Source organism: Miniopterus schreibersii, assembly GCF_964146895.1.
Source record: "Miniopterus schreibersii genome assembly, chromosome: 6".
NCBI classification, from domain to species: Eukaryota; Metazoa; Chordata; class Mammalia; order Chiroptera; family Miniopteridae; genus Miniopterus; species Miniopterus schreibersii.
The window spans coordinates 77,083,911-77,099,293 of NC_138107.1; the positions used below are offsets into that span (position 1 = coordinate 77,083,911).

General features: G+C 39.1%; 1 protein-coding gene across 3 annotated transcripts in view; it reads right to left on the bottom strand.

Moving 5' to 3' along the window:
* Positions 1-15,383, bottom strand: part of HIVEP2 (HIVEP zinc finger 2) — a 170,238-nt gene that overhangs the window by 73,704 nt on the left and 81,151 nt on the right. For all 3 annotated transcript variants that reach the window (XM_081140557.1, XM_081140558.1, XM_081140559.1), the window contains one exon: positions 2,891-3,001. The gene's annotated coding sequence lies outside the window, so the exon portion shown is untranslated. The remainder of the gene's footprint in view (positions 1-2,890; positions 3,002-15,383) is intronic.

Below are 15,383 nucleotides of genomic sequence, written 5' to 3' on the forward strand. Positions count from 1 at the left end.
CTGCGGACTGAATGGTGACTGCGTAAAAGGTGAAGTGCTGAATGAATGAGTGAATCAAGGTACAGCCAAGGGACATGCTTAAAAACAAAGCAGGGAGAGTCAAGTTTTATAGAAGAGGGTAGGAAAACTTTTTCAGAAAAATGAAACCATGCAGCTAACAGTAAGGGGCTGCACTCACTCCGGCATAACAGAAGAGAAAGGAGCAGAGGGATGGATGAACAGTGGGTCTGGGAAATCACAAAACAGTAATTTCCACAGAATACAGAATAGCATATTTCAGATATCCTAAGTTAAAGTAAGATTTCAATAACTTCTGATTCCAAAAGGTACTGTCATAACCACGTAATTCTCAGCAAAGTAATTAATGCTTTGAAACCAGATTTCCTCAAATGAATACTTTTTTAAACTATTAAGCAGCTACAGCACGGATCCTGACTCCGTGGAACGTGTCCAATGAATGTTAATCATTTCACCTTCCTTCCTACCTTTCCTCAGTTTGAAGAAGCAATGCCACTTACATAATTCTTAAACAATTACCTCCGATGCAATGAGAGCATATATATGTGTACATGGTTAAAGGTTCACAGTTCAGCTAATATGACCTTACAGTGCACAAGGCCAAAGCAAGTCCAAAGCACTGGCTACCTGAAGGGAAATGGCGGGATATGAAAAACCACATTATTTTATAGATAAAATAATTTGTATTTGCTATCTTTTATAAAAAGGACCATAAAAGAAAGAGCATTCTAATGATGAGGGTTTTCCTTCTTGCAAACAGTTTTCTATTTACTACCAATTTGGAATGGGGAAAATTAGACAAATTTTTAAAACGTATTACTTAAGAAAATATCCTTATTTGGGCTAATGGACAAGGCCAGGTAAACAAATAAAGTCCCTGAGGGACTGCTGATTGTGCAAGGCATACACATCATGAAAAAAGCTTACCAATTTTATCTAAAATGTTTCCTTACCAAAGTAAGTACTTGGTTTTATTGAGAAAATGTACTCATCTCTCTGGGTTATGTCCATGCCAATAGGCTGAAGAATCAGTGACATGACTGATCAAATATAATTATTGTTACGTTTAAACAATGATTGTGACCGTTGCCACAACTAATCACTATCATCATAATCACTACCAGTTACTGAGTCCCTACCACCTTCCAGGAGTTTAATCCTCACACAGTCTTATGAAATAAGCAGCATCCTTACTAACTCAAAGAAATAATTATTTTAAAACACAGTGACTCCAGTGAGTCACTTAACCAAAGGCTTCCAGAACTCACAGTGCAAGAAGGCCAGCTGCCCTCAGCATCCAGGCCATGTCCATCCTCAGGAGGCATGGACAGAACAGTCTCCTAAACATAATTCACATTAGGTGCTGCCAACCAAAATTTAACTGCAATACTGTAGGGCACTTGGGGAATAACTGTAAAAGCCAACCTCGTGAGTAGATGGAAAATTAAATGTGGCAGACAAAGACATTTAAGTTAGTGGCTCAGGGTATTAATTTTCATCTTTGAACATCTATTATAGCTATTGAAGAAATTAAGGCTTTCCTTTTGAAACTCTTTTTAACATTTCTTTTCCTGATGGGTTTTCCATCTAACTGCCTTATATCCCTTTAATTATCCAAAAATGTTTCCTACTGGCACCATGTGCCCACAACAATGAAAATTATTGGTCACAAGTGAATCTTGGGTCATGAACCTTACAGACAAAATGAAAAGACACCCAGGGTTTCCACACCTGATATTTCTACACTCACTGAATGCTCAGAGGCTACACTAAAAAATAAAGTTCTGGGGCCACAGCTTCAGGGGAGATTCTTTTAGACAAAGTGAAGGCAGCTGCTGGAACTGTCTAAACAATGCAACGTCTCCCTGAAGACCACCAGACCTCATCATGTCTCAGTATGTCCACAGGTAAAGCAGAGGCTGTCAGTTTGGCTTCAAAGTCTGCTCCCCACGATAAGACACTATCCTCTCTTATTCATTGTGTCTCATCAGGTTTTAAAATAGCACTAGTTTATTCAGAGAGAAACTGAGTAACAAGCTGCACAATTAGAAATATGAATAAAGTTTAGTATCTCAGAAGCTCAAATCTTACACCTTCAACCCCTCCCCACCCCAAATTTCTGTTATTCTGTAAAGGGTTAATTAAAACATGAGTTTGCCTGGATTTAAAAAAAATTACCAACCTTAAAATCAGTATCATTTAGACTTCTGGTGCCAAAAATCTGTTTGACAGAGCAGGTTTTACTATACTGACATTTCAACAGTAGCCAAAGTCCTGTTCCCACTAAATTCTGTCTTGGCAGCACCAATAATTTGCTAAAAGCATAAACTCCTCCTGGCTTAGAGTTTTCTACCTCATGAGCTTTCTGCAGAAACCGTGCAACAAGGAAGTTGAATTGAGTAAGTTCTTATGATATTTACCCTTATCACAGAAACCAAGATTTCTGTAAAGTGGTAATGGTTTAAAAGAAAAAGAGTTACTGATTTATTCATTTTACCTCAGATTTGACTCTGACACAATAGAATGAAATTACACATAAATATCTCACTAAAAGTAAAATCTGATATTCTCACATTACCTCCAGATTATGAGCAAGTAATCATTCAAAGAGTAAATAAAATGATCTGGTTCCAAACTATAAATAACAACATTTTCTAATCTTCTCATCCTTCGAATCAAGATATTTCCAGAAATACAGAAAAACTTACAGACATGTTCATTTAGAGAGCATCCCAGATGTCTATCTTTCACAGGTTTGGAGGGCCTCAAATAATTACTGTCAGATTTTTACATAAACCTTAGTATTTTGCTTGAGAGATCTTACTAATAATTTTAAAATCAAACCACATAGAAAACACTCGACTCAACTTACCCTGCTGCTGAATGTTAAAGAACTGGGGAGAGTGCTCCAACCAAGTCAATTCACTGAATTTTTTAAGTAGATCTGATTACTGTCGTCTTTTAAAAAATGCAAAGACTCCACCTAATGAAAAAAGAGAACAACACAAAGGATAGTGTTTAAAGCAGAGCAACGTTATATGATCTATACATTAATAACACAGAAATCAAACCAAGATAATGGTTGCTCCATTTAAGTTACCATGCTACTTAAAACTATAAAACAACAAAAGTATCTGCCAGCTAAATTAAATTTTCCAGTTTGGGGTTAAATGAATGTTCAAGCATAGAGAGAACAATAAAATAGCACAACAGAGTGTGAGAGTAGAAGAGTTTATTTTCAGTACTGATTGGCACAGGGAAATGATGGCTATCTAATGTCAGGATACATAAAATCAGACATGAGGGAAAGATGCAGCTGACTGCTTTGGAATTCACCTCATTGATTCTTATTAATTTGCTAATGCAATGAAAATGTGTAGGTTGCAGTTCCTTAAAGCTGTGAAGGTATATAAACTAATACCAGATAGACCACTTGGCGAGAACTCACTAACATGAATTTCCAAGTCATTCTTCAAATGTTATATACCCTGTCTCTCACAGGAAGAGTTTACTGAAGACCCATAAACAACTTATTTATGGTTTATAAACAATATCTGTTAATTCTATTCATTTTATTAGTACATATGCCTTTTCTGAAGCCCAACTATTAAATTATTATCTCAGACCCTGAGAGAAAGCAAGCTATATATCTCAACCGGCAAGAACCTAAAATAAATAGGATGCTGGGAGGTTGACCAGAAAAATGAGACAGAAAACTGGACAGCTTCCAGCTACTCCTGAATGAGGTTCCCCCAGGGCAGAGTTAGTATGTTTTAAAGCCCCACAATGTCAATTACAACTATATTCAAGTTAAAGTTCAAAAACCTACTCCAACGCCATAAATACATGATTTTTTACTATACAATCTGGAATCAGCCACATGCTGTCACTCCCCGAATCCCACTACACATGCTAGAAAAATTAATTGATAGTTATCTCAGTTAAAAAAAAAAAAGGTTGAAATAGATTTGCTATCCACTATTGGAAGGTAGATGCTCAACAAAAACAAAAACAAAAACAAAGACCAAAAAAAACGAACCAAAACAAAAATGTTCCCAACAATGAAGACAAATAGCAATAATTATACATACTAAGCAGAAACCCAGAGAAGTCATGGGAACTAAGTTTCTACTTCCAATACCACCTATGTCTAGATTTCCTGTCTATTCAAGAAAAGTTATCTAGGAAACTCATTTGGATGTGGTTTCAAAAGATTTATTTATTCAGAGAGATAAATAGTCTCAATTATTATTCTAGGGTTCATGCCATAAATATGACAATACAAATGTCAAATGGTCTGGTTATGTTAAACTACACTGTACCAACAAATATAGGCACCTAAACAATGAATTGCAAAATGATATAAAATGATACACTCATTTTTCACATGAAATCTAGAGCTGTGAAAATAATTTATTTTTCCAGCCCTTTCATGAAAGAACCAGAAAGCCTCTTTCAAATAATATTTGGCATCTTTATTCATAATATCGCTGAATTCTTGCCATGATAGTTTTGTGTTAGTACACTGTTTAACAACTTATCTTTATGTAAGTCAGTTTCCAAGAAAAAGTAATGGTGCTTTCCTCTCACGGTATAGAATGAACTTGAAGATTTTTAAGAATCCTTTCTCACTAAAGTGAACCCTTATACATTATTGGAGGGATTGTAAATTGGTACAGCCACCATAGAAAACAATATGGAGGTTCCTCAAAAAATTAAAAATAGAACTATCATATGACTCAGCAGTTCCACTGCTGGGTATTTTTCTCAACAATCTAAAACATTAATTTGAAAAGATATATGCATCCCAATGTTCACTGCAGCATAATTTACAATAGCCAGGACATGAAAGCAAGCTAGTGACCATTGACAGATGAATGGATAAAAAAGATGTGATATACACACAATGGAATATTACTCAGCCATAAAAAAGATGAAATCTTGCCATTTGTGGCAACATGGATGAAACTGGAGGGTATCAAGCTAAGTGAAATAAGTCAGACAGAAAAAGACAAATACTATATGATTTCCCTTATATGTAGAATCTAAAAAACAAAATAAATGAACAGACAAAACAAAAACAAACTTATAGATACAGAGAACAAGCTGATGGCTGCTAGACAGGAGGGTGGTTAGGGGGATGGGCAAAAAAGGTGAAAGGAATTAAGAAGCACAAACTTCCAGTTATAAAAATAGTGATAGGGATGTAAAGTATAGCATAGGGAACGTACTCAATAATATTTTAATAACTACATATGGTGCCAGATGGGTACTAGGTTTATCGTGGTGATCATTTTGTAAGGTATACAACTGTCTAATCTCTAAGTTGTATACCGGAAACTATATAATATTGTATGTAACTATAATGAAAAAAGAAATTTAAAAAAATGAATCCTTTCTCACTAAAATTTTCAATGTATATATAATATGAAATTAACCTGTACAAAAGTCTAGATCTACCATTCCTTTTTCTGTCCTTGTTAATTTCTTAGGTTAAGTTCGATTTTCTTAAAATATATAGCTTTTGCCTCATAAGAGGACTTAAGTTACTTGAGTGCGGCCAGTCATTAAGCCAGTATTTTAACAGGTGGCTCACCTTAATATAGCAAATGTGCTCGTTTCAATCTAACTATGGTCATCTAAGTGGTCAGTGATTTCAAATTACCTAGGAATTTTTCGGTGGTGATACGGCACCTCATATCACACTTCAGAAGCAGTAAGTACAAAATATGTTAGTCACCTGCTTGGATGATGCCCCTAATTAGCACAGAAGATACAGATCTGTGGCCTGTTTAACACATAAGCCTCGTGTGTACAAACCACAGTGCAAGGTTCTTTAGAAACGTTCATTTCCTCAGAAGTGACCAGTGACACCCGAGATAGGATCATGGGTTCCCTTCCATTTCTATACGACACTGCAGTGCAACAACTAATATAATAATAAAACCTGATGGAAGCAGCTGAGTCTAAACCTCCTTACTTTCCATTTATTTTCATTGCCTGCCTCACCATACTAAGGGGAAAACCACCCACCTCAGTCGGTGGTGTTTGGGCTCCATCAGAAAGTGTAGATACCTCTGAACTTTGTAGTTCAGTCAGTTACGTGCCTCAAACAATGGAGTCATTTATCATTAGGTAATATTTGATCATGTTGTCACCAATTGGTCACTTCAGCGATCGGGGCGCAGGAAGCCGGGGGCGCCTGCCGTGGGAGCGCTGAGTAACTTTCTCTGCTGAGCGGCTCCCCCGTGCGGCCTGCACAGGGCCCGCGCCTCCCGGGGGACCGCACCCTGGGCCAGCACTGCAGCCCTGGGCGCTCTTTGTGACCCTGAACACAGTAAATCAGCTCTTTCGGGAGCACTGTATGGTAGCAAATTGTCACGTCTTTGTAGGCCTGGACTCAGCCTCAGTGCTCATCACATACGGCCCTTCTACTAGGTACGAGACTGGGGCCCAGAAGGTCACGCTCACTCGCCCAAGGTCATGTAACTAGAAGGCAGGTTTCCTGACCGCTACTGCAGTTTTCCCCTTCAATCACAGGGCCTCCTGGCCTCCCGTAAGCAAATGTCCAATTATATTTAGCAGCAGTTTACTGAGCACCACGGATGCTAAAGCTGCTTCTCAGTTCAGAATGCGAAGGAAATGAATGCAAAGTGCATGAGGACAGACCCGCAAACACTACGGGCTCCATGCCACCCTCGACATCACGGGTATAATCAACTCACTTATTTGCAGACCTAGTAAAGAAAGCAAAAACTGGCCAAGGAGGGTAAGGAGGCTGAGAATGCCTTGAGACTGTTACACACCCAAGACACCTTGGCATGTTCGGGCTGAGCTACAAGACAACATTTGGAAAGCAGCACCCTAATGGCCAGAGCTAGTACAGCTGTCTTAGTCATTTATTTTTATCTTCCTTATAAATATGTAACACACTGAAGACATTTCTCAACCACAGAAACACCCTTAATCCCACCACCCAAACACAATTATTTTCAGTTTTAAAAATTTTCATCTAGTATTTATTTGCCCCTATATAAGCATATTTTCACATAGATGCTCTTCTAACACACTTATAATTATGCATCCTAATTTTTTCATTTAACATATCATAAACACATTCTATATTTCCATGTAATTCACATAGTTCTCCTTTTTACTGGCCATATAATATTCCATGTAATTAGCATACTTAGTCATTTCTTTAATCATTCCTATATGTGAGAACATTTCAGATGTTCTCATTTATTTTTAACACTAGAGATACTATTCTTTCCCTTAAAACATTAGCAGAAATATAATTATTACATCAAAGGGTATAAACATTTTATTGACTTCATGTTTATAGTCAAATTGATGTCAAAAGTTTGAAATTACCTACCAAACCACCAGCAATATATAAGCATTCTACTTTCACCAAACATCTTCACCATTGGGAATATGATTAAATTTTGGTGTGATTTATTTAATGTAAAATGGTTTTTCAGGGTTGCTCTTTTATTTTAATGGTAAACACAATTACTCTCTTATTTTAAAATAATTTTGTCTTTCATCTTTAGTGAAATTATCTATTCATATACTTTGACTACATTTAAGTTCTGTTTTTTCTTACGAATTTAAATGGGCTTTTAATCTGAGGTATATATTAATTTTTCTACAAATTTTTCTGTAAGTATAGTTTTAGATATTTAACTTAGTATATCTGGCATGTATCTGGATCCACAATACATATTTAAATATTTATGCAAATTCCAAATTACCCACAATGCTATTTACTAAGCTTGTTCTATTACATTGCATGTGTATATTATATTGAAATGGGCCCACTTCTGGGCTCCCCATGTTGTTACATTGATCTACATATTTAAAATGGAATGTTTGTTCAGACAGTAAATATGATGTTACTGGCATTGTGTTGCGCAGTTCTCGTGCGTTATCACATGGGCATGGCATTCAGGTGCTATCAGTTTCAATGACGGTTGTTGCTTACTGTATGTTTGAATCCACAGTAGGGCTAGATTCTATACCTAATTCTCTTTTTTCAAATATTTCTTGATATGTCCTTGTGTTCACGTGTCTACTCAAGAAGTTCTAAGGCATTTTCCCCATATTACATTATTTGATTATGTGTATTGTTTGCCCTCCATATTCAGCCATATCCCAAAAAATCCCCTTTAGGAGTTTGAATAAAATTATGTTGATCACACATATAAGCATCTTTTCAATATTTTGTTTTCCCTTGTTAAAAATAGCATAGCATATTATAATGCATCTCTACATTTATTACATTTTAACTTAATATTCAATAAACATTTATATTTTACAAGTCTCCTGGTTCTTTGTCTTTCCTCATTTCCATTTCACTTGCTTGGAAATACTTCATTCCTCAAGTCCAGCAACTAAACTGTGTTAATTCCTCACGAGGTCCCTGAATAATATCCTTTACATGTAAGTGAACACTGATGAACCAGAAGACAAGTATTTTAAGCCCTATCTGAAATAAAATATCTTAATTAGCTCAACAAAAGTAAAATTAAACTGTATGTAAATGACACAAGCACAAAAAAATATCCCACGCAATCAATTTATTTTCCTAGTATATTTACAAGATGAAGCCCTGAGTTCACTCAAAACATAGCTGAATGGCTGAGGCTACCTAATATCCCCCTCCTGTACCTCCATCCCAACCAGGGTCTCCTATTTCTGTTATCCGTGAAATAGGTTAAGATTCAAAGAAAGAGAAAAACTAACAGAGAAATGTAAATGATTTAAAATTATAATAACAACGTATTGTAAACTAAAATTTGACTGAGAATAGTCTACATATTGTTGCATATGCTAGTTACACCCATGTGTTACCTTCCTTAACAAATCTAGGTATTTTCAAGGAATCTTACACTTTACAAAACCTAGGCTGTACATGAAGAACTCCACATGCAGCAGTGAAAGGGAAGGGAAGGACGCATAGAAGGAATGGAAGGAAAAAAGCCAGGAATATCTGTGGGAAGCTGGGCAAATAAGGACAGAAGCTGTTTTCCACCCACACTTTGAAAGTCACACTGTGTGCCAAGTGGAGTGAAAGCGTGAGTGATGTGCTTCTCCACTTTCCCCAAGAAAGAAACACGGAGAAAATGTGGCAAATATTTAATCTAAGCCTTGTTTCCTGAAAAACTGCAAGAAGCCCACAAATTTTCTTTCCCAGAGTTCAAAATAGCAAGCTGAGTGGGTGTAAACATTTCAAGTGAAAAAAAAAAAAAAAAAGGTAACTAAGGAAAAGGAAATCATACTTCTTGCTTCTCAGTTTGAGAATTTTAAAAGAGGCCATTTAGAGGGATTTGAAGGATCTGGATCTGGTGGTTGTTTAAATCAATACAAATACAGTTCCGAAGCCTTAAAGCTGACTCCAATGGGGCCCTCTGGCCACTTTTAAACCTCTTTTCTTGCCTTTTTTATATTAGGACTAAATTCACAGCCTCACAGTTACAGTTAGAGTGGCAGGTTCACTAAGCTACAGCCAGATCCCTACAGTCACCACAATACAACGTTGGCACAAAGGGGAAGTGGAAGGTTCATGGGGTCTCCACCCTGTCCAGGAAAAGAGACCTTCCTCAACCGGGCTATGAAAACTTTGCATATGAGTCACCAAAGGAGCTCGGTACAATGCTGATTGTGATTCTGCCTGTCTGGATGGGGTCCAGGTTGTTAGAGCTCCCAGGTGATGCTGGTGCGTTGGTCTGACGTCCACATTTTGAGAAGCAAGGCTCTAGTCTACAACAACGGTTTACTAAGAGCCATTCGAACAACAATCACCCAATGAAGACTTTTGCAAGGTATTTAACACAGTGCTAGTTGCTAAAGGAGACAATAAAGTGCATAATAACATAAGCTCTGAGCCAACACATAAAAATTACTTTAAAAATGTAAGTGCCAAATGCTAAGCTGTGTGGTAATGATTCTAAGTATAATGGAAATTAAGAACAGGAAGAGTTCAGTAGGGGCTAGAATAGTGGCAAGTGACTTCACAGAGCAGGTCAAACTTGATGGGCCCCAGGCTGTGGGGGACGCACAGGAAAAGAGCAGGGGACCAGAAAAGGAATTCTAGAAGGGAGTGCCTTCTAGAAAGAAGGAAGTGCCTTCTGAGAGAAAACGACAGTGCATTTGTTTTGTGGCTGAAGATACTATCGTTTGAAACTTTTAACCAGAATTCACTTTTAACCAGGTGAAGGAAACTTCCGACCTCATTTGAAATGTGTAGGTTTGGGAATTGTAATGCTGTTGATTAGACTTATACAAATTCTCTCCACTGGCAACACAACAGCCTTCTTAATGAAATTTTAGGTGTAAGCCTGGCAGCACTGAATTACCATTTTTGTATATATATTTACATATACCTTTGATTAACAGAGGTCTTTGATGAGTAACAATTTTAACAGCATTAGACAATAACTTTTCACTACAGTAGAATTAATAATCTTCTGTTCTTTTGTGTTTTAATTTTACTTTGATGATAAAAACATTTTTTTCTCCTATAAGATGCTCGGGGATGGCACATACCCACACAACACCCTGGGCTCCAACACTAGCCTCCCCTTTCCTCCCACACTGCCTGACAACGGGAAGAAGAGACATCCAGAAACAGAAGGAAATTATTAATGAATGCTGTCCTAGAAAAATCTCTAATTTTTCCTGTCAATCCACAATATATTGGACATATTGCCCAATGGATTCAACAGAAACAAGAGAGAGGATTGCAAACGTCAGTACAAATATGAAAATTCAATCTCTAAACATTTTTTTTACTGAAGAAAATGAGAAGGAGATGAGAGAACCTGTAAGCTGCAGGAGGGAAGGGAAATTTGAAAGAAAAATGGCACACATTGGCATTCCTAGGTCAGGTCAACAGACTCGCTGAGTTCCAGTTTCATCTTCAGAACTACCAACTTCATCCCCTAGTGTAAGCACTAAGAAACGATGGATGGAATTCTTACAAATATTACCTTTCATACGAATGCTAAGTGCCCTGACTATCGGCTATGGTCCCCTTCCCTGTTCCTATCCAACGGAAGTTCCCAGTGTTTGCTGGAAGACAGAACTTAAGCAATGGATTATGGCAAACCTCTGCAATTTCAAAGCATCTGGACTTGAACATTATAAGATGCCTGCATCACTAGAGCTGTGCTAAATAAGGCCCTAGTATTCAGGATGCACCAGTGGAGTTACCTATCCCCGATATCATACACACATGACACACAGCAACAACTCAACGCTGACAAGAAAAAGAGACTAATATGAGGATTTTAAACTGTTACCCATGAATGGTCGCAAAGCATGAAATAGAATGCAAATAGGCATGCCCTAAAAAGACCGAGAAGTTTGTCTTCCACACGTCTCTTCCCCTTTCTGTTCTGAAACCTTTCATGTGTCCTCCCCTAACTAGGCCATGGGATCCTGCAGGCTGTACTCCCCAATCTACTGGCAAAGAGAGAATTGTCTTTTTCACACTAGCCTGCCAAAAATGTAATGTGTTCTCATTAGAGAATTTACTTTATGGAATCTAACAAACAAACAAAAAACCCACACCTTTGGACATTAAAAATCTCAATACAAAGAAATAAAAAATGGTTGGAGATTGGGTTTTACTAGAATAAACTCCCCCTCTGTGAGATATGCTATTATTAAGCCTATTAAGATACAGTGCAAGATACTATGGCATCTAAGCTAGAACAAAACATGGTCTGCTTTCAGTCTGTTGAGACAATTTGAATCAAACTGGCCCTTCTGAAGATAGCTCATCATGAGAAACTCTCTTCCACCCCCACCCCCTCTGGCCTGAGTCTCGCCTCTTGGTTAGTTATAAGGCACAGTCCCATTTCTTTGTTCCCCAGTATTTATCATTATAATCCCCTGTGTTTGTGTCCACCTGCTTTTAGAATTACCAATAGAAATTACCAGAAGCTATAAGAGTTAAATTTGCAACAGCACAGACGTCTAACTCCAAGCCTGGAACCATGGTCAGAAATAGGCTCAGTTAAGAAAGATTCCCTGAGCCAGAATTAATCTCCTCACTAACCGGACTGCCAGGCCTAGATCAAATGAAGGTCGATGCTGTGTCCCCAGAGGAAGTTGTTCAACCCGCCGGGTCGGTTCCCCTGAGCCCTGCCAAGGAGGCCCTTCAGACTGACAGCTGATCTGGCGGAGCCGGTGTCTCCCCCCAGGGGGAGAGGCCCTCCCCTGGACGACAGGCCCCGAAAGCCAGCAAAGCAAAGCTGAGCAGCTGGGAGCAGCCACTTGTGGCCGACACCCTCTGCCAGGGGGTGTTAGAAACCCCCGAGGACGGCTCGGGCCGTGGAAACATATAGTGCGGGGCAGGACATCCCTCCTGGCACTCGGGTGGGTGAAGCCCAGGCCAGGGCAACAACAGCCTGGCCCGAGGACAGCCTGCTCCTCACATCAAAGCCGGAGGCCCTGGGAGGCTGGCCAGCGGCCAAGGACACACAGAGCAGCAGGGGGGGGGTGTTGCCTTAGGACAATAGCAAACGGGGACAGGGAAGAGTCTGTAAATTCCAAGCACTGGGGAGGTCTGCTCGGAGATTTTACCCTCTCCGGTCAGGGCTCTGATTTAATTTCCTTTGAAGGGGAAAACAGAAAAGAAAAAGAGAAAAAAAAGAATATACATTTCCCAAACCTTCTGTCTGCAAAAGCAGACGCCACAGGGCAAGTTAACGCCCACTGGTCCTCTTCAGCTCACAGCCAGTGTCTAAAACAATAGAGCTAAGTGAGACTGGACATTCTCCGTTCATCTTAATAGGGCATTAAGTCTAATGGGTAATTAAGATCATTTGAATGCAAACATTGCCTTTCCATTGTTAATATCCTCCCAGATATTTCTCATCAATTCCGTTTAATTAGAGAAGCCACCATCGCCAGTTAATTCCAACCTGACAGTTTTATTTATTTGACAGGACACAGCATCCAGTCCCCTTTGTGGTAACAAGAACTTAAGAGGAGGCACCAAACTCTCCCTCGCCACGATGACTCAGCTCCCAAACCTACCTAGGAGGTTCTACCCAGAAAAGTTTACCCACTCACTTAACAGAAATGGGGGTAGTTCAGGAATCATCTTCCATCCCCTTCATTTTATTTTACAGCATTTTGCATAAAACATACAGGAAAAAAAAGAAGAAAAAAAAACTAAGGGGAAAAAATTGGTGAGAGAGTCAAAGAAAAAAATCACTCAATCGCTTTCCCTTCCATGGCCTTAAAATGGGATTCCCAAGGCCCAGGATCGATGCTGCCAGGGCCCTGGATCCCTTTCAGGGAAGCAAGCACCAGAGGGAGACAAGGCGCTTGGGCCCCAGGAGGCGACTGGGTGCCGTCATGAGAACCCGAGCTGCGTAAACGCTCCGTGGGACGGAGAGAGCCTCGTGAGCTCTCTTTCAGAGGAAATGAATATGAGTTGAGGTCACTCAGCTCTAATCCACCCTGCGCATCAGGGTTATCCTCCCAGCAACACGTGCTCCATTTAGGCACCGGTGTGTCCTAAGCCCAGCGTGTCAGCCGCGGTGGCATGCTGGGGGTGGAACGACTTCCAACTCTATGCTAATCCCGTGTGGGGAAGGCCAAGGTACAGAGCTTTACTTGATTGCATAAAATGTAGAGCTATTTTCAGCCTCTGAATCATCAGTCTGGCTCTTTTACCAGTCCTAAAGCCATATTACAACCCTTCAAAAATATCTTTTCTATTCAATTTCTCTTATTTTAACCTAAGCCAAAAGTTAAAAGAATCCTGCAAAGTTTCAAAAAGATGAAACTATGAAATGGAAGCAAAAAAAAAAAAAAAGACCAAAAGAGTTTTTATAAATATTTTCAGTTTAAAACGGACACCATTGCAATGGTAGTGGGTCCAGCCCTACATTCTCTTCAGTTATCTTTAAACTCCTTATAAAAACCCTGAACAATTAACACTTAGCAGGACTTTAGTCCCTGAGGACGCAAATCAATTTTGGTTTAGTCACACCTCTAAGACTTTGAAGAGAAACATTAAATAATGGAAATTTTTAAGAACCTGCTGCTATAGGAAGAAACTTAGCTATTTCTGTAATAATTCCACTGGGATTTGCACTGGATATTATAAAAACAGGATGTTTTGTTTGTTGATCCTCATGCAGTCTACCAAACCAGCGTGAGACTACAAACTGCATCAAAACAACAAATCTACGTGAAGCTGGCTACCATTTAAAAGGCAAGATGAAATTTTTATTCATGTCTTTAAAACCTTTGTTCCATGAGAGACGACCTCTGGACACACGTTTCTTGGTTTCAGGAATGCCAAAGGGAAACGGTTAAGTAACATAATCTTTGATCGTCCAGCATCATAACGCAGGAAACTTAATCCTCAATACAGGACAGTCGCAGATGGGTCTTCATTGCTAAAACTTATTTCAAAAATTAACATGGATTAAACCACGGTAACTACATACCTGTTCCATTTAGTTATTAAGTTCATCCCACAAAGTAAGGATTCCAATAACAAAGTTTTTCTAATGTTCTTTAATAAAATGCGATGAAACTACTGACACTCAAGGATGACTTAATATTAATGCATTTAGAGATAATTGTAAGTGGGTATGATTAGCTCACCAAGGGAAGCGGTCTTATCTGAGGAGAGGGGGTAAGAGCAGGGTGATCTCCTCCGGAAATGAAATCATGATTTTTTCACTACTTTCTGCCTATGTAGATGGAAGTACACATACTATACTCTTACCCTGACCCACATAGCACCATTTGGGAATGTAGGATAAACGGGGGGAAGTGAGTGTATCTAGGAAATAATCGCACCTAAATATTCTCCCAAGCAGAGAGTTCGGCTCTGCTCTGTCCATCAGGTACTTATTGAAATAGCTGGAAAAGTCACTAAAAAAGCTGTACCCACTGCCACGATTCCATGAATGGGTCTCCATTCAAACTACGTGCAAGCGCCAGGTCAACCATGAGTCTGGGAAGGACATAGAGGTTTCTCTTCCGTTCTGACATCCCAGGGGCTACATCTAATCAATAAGGCTGATGGTTTCATTTTTCATAAAACTAGAAAAAAATATCTTTTTAATATCTCACCACTTACAAACTTTTCTGCCTGCTGAAATTAAAATGTTGCTTCCTCCCTCCCTCCCTCCCTCCCTCCCTCTCTCTCTCTCTCTCTCTCTCATCATTTGCTATTTCTGTTAACATCAACCATCATTTACTAAGCGCCTATCACACACCAGGCACTTCACTGCATCAGAAGGTTCACAAACGTGATTCTGAGCTCAGTGAATAGCTGGCTTGCAGGTAGGATGGACGGTGCTGTAGTGCCAGCTACAGAAAGCCCC